This window comes from Arachis ipaensis, chromosome B5 (genome assembly GCF_059453495.1).
Source record: "Arachis ipaensis isolate K30076 ecotype BB chromosome B5, ASM5945349v1, whole genome shotgun sequence".
Classification (NCBI taxonomy): domain Eukaryota; kingdom Viridiplantae; phylum Streptophyta; class Magnoliopsida; order Fabales; family Fabaceae; genus Arachis; species Arachis ipaensis.
In genome coordinates, this window is record NC_142440.1 from 56,679,340 (window position 1) to 56,681,598 (window position 2,259).

Below are 2,259 nucleotides of genomic sequence, written 5' to 3' on the forward strand. Positions count from 1 at the left end.
AATCTCTCGTTCTCTTCAGGTTCATCTTCTTCAAAATTCTCCTCCACTTCATCCTCAAGTGCATCTAACCTCATGCATTCCCCCAATTGTTCCGGTGGATAACTCATGGCCTTGAACACATTGAATGTCATCTTTTCATTGTGTAATCTCAGGTTGAGGTCACCCTTCTGAACATCAATGACAGCTCCAGCAGTGGCCAAGAATGGCCTTCCCAAGATGATGGAGGCCTTGGCGTCTTCCTGCATGTCCAGTACCACAAAATCTGCTGGGAATATGAAATTTCCTACTTTTACTAGCAAATCCTCTACTATCCCGTGAGGGAATTTGAATGACCGGTCTGCCAGTTGTAGAGCCATTTTTGTTGGTTTAGCCTCCTCAATTTTCATCTTTCTCATCATAGCTACTGACATCAAATTGATGCTGGCCCCTAAGTCACAAAGAGCCTTTTCTACTGTGATTTCTCCTATAATGCAAGGGATCTGAAAACTCCCAGGATCCTTCAGTTTCTGAGGTAGTTTATGCTGAATGATAGCATTGCACTCTTCAGTTAGTATCACAGTCTCATTGTTCTTCCAGCTTCTCTTCTTAGTCATTAGCTCCTTCAAAAACTTGGCATAAAGTGGCATTTGTTCTATGGCTTCAGCAAATGGTATGTTGATTTGTAGCTTCTTGAAGATTTCCAAAAATCTCAAGAACTGGTTGTCATCTTCCTTTTTCTTCAATAGCTGGGGGTATGGAGCTCTTGAGATGTTCAGTTGGGGTATCTTTTTTCTTTCTGCAGACTTGGCGTGGGAGTTTGCATTCCATCTTGCTCTTCTCCCTTTTCATTTGAGCCTTCTTCTTGTGGTTTTTGGGGATGTTCCTTCAGTTCCTTCCCACTCCTAAGTGTGATAGCTTGACACTCCTCCCTTTTGCTTCAATGGGCATCATAGCAAAAATTGTGGTTAGGAAGCTGCTTAAATAGATAGCTGATTTGTGTTTCTAGTTTTGTGATGGCAGTATTTTGATTCTGCATGTTTGACTGCACTTCCTCTCTGAATGCTTTACTGTCTTGAATGTCTCTGCATATTCCTTCAATGAAGGTTTCGATCGTTGAGAGCTTGTCATCAATTGATGAGTGGTTCAGAGCAGATGTGCTATTTTGGTTTTGATAAGTGTGTGAAGAAGTGTTGTTGTGGGGGTGTTGAGATGTCCTCTGGGTGAATTGCTGGTGAGCTGCATTGTTGTTGGAGTTATAACGTCTCTGGTCTTGGTTTTGATCTTGCTCACTTCCCCACCCAAAGTTTGGGTGGTTTCTCCATCCAGGGTTGTAAGTCTTGGAGTATGGATCATAGTTTTTCCTTGGTGAATTCCCAATGTAGTTAGCTTGCTCCTGACTCCCCTCTGCTTCTTCATTCACTCCTTCTTGGATTGTTGATGAAGATGAGATTGCTGCTACTTGGTTCCTCTCCATCTTCTTGGTGAGGTCAGCCAGCTGTTGGGTAATGAGTTTGTTTTGGGCCAACAGAGCATCTACATTGTTTAGCTCCATCACTCCTCTTGTGTTCCCTCTTTCGGAAGCATAGAAGTAGTCGTTTTCTGCTACTGTTTCAATAACATCTATGGCTTCCTCAATGGTTTTCTTCTTGTTCAAGGATCCTCTAGATGAATGGTCCACGGCCTTCTTTGACTCATAAGAGAGCCCTTCATAGAAAATGTGTAGCTGGACACATTCGTTGAACATGTCAGGTGGACACCTCCTTGTTAAGTCCTTGAACCTCTCCCATGCTTCATACAGAGTCTCACCATCTTGTTGCCTGAAAGTTTGAACCTCAGCTCTCAGCCTATTGATTTGTTGAGGAGGGTAAAATCTTGCTAAGAATTTGTTCACCACATCCTCCCAAGTTGTCAAGCTCTCCCTTGGGAAAGATTCCAGCCACTTGGCTGCTTTGTCCCTGAGTGAGAAAGGAAATAAGAGCAGTCTATAGGCGTCAGGATGGACACCATTAGATTTCACTGTGTCACATATTCTCAGGAAGGTGGTCAAATGTTGATTGGGGTCTTCTTGAACACCTCCTCCAAATGAACAGTTGTTCTGAACAAGGGTGATGAGCTGTGGTTTAAGTTCAAAGTTGTTGGCATGGATTGTTGGCTTTTGGATGCTACTTCCACAATTGCCTGGGTTTGGATTAATGTAAGAGCCCAAAACTCTTCTATCCTCCCTAGCATGATTTGCTCCACCTCCTCTGCCATGGTTGTGAGTCTCTTCTTCATGATGAT

At 43.2% G+C, this 2,259-nt stretch overlaps 1 non-coding gene across 1 annotated transcript; it reads left to right on the forward strand.

Annotated features, from left to right (window-relative positions):
- The first annotated feature begins 1,721 nt into the window (after positions 1–1,721).
- LOC148564271 (small nucleolar RNA R71) lies at positions 1,722–1,825 on the forward strand. The gene has a single exon (XR_015884005.1). It is a non-coding gene; the product is annotated as a small nucleolar RNA R71 (small nucleolar RNA).
- The last annotated feature ends 434 nt before the right edge of the window (positions 1,826–2,259 follow it).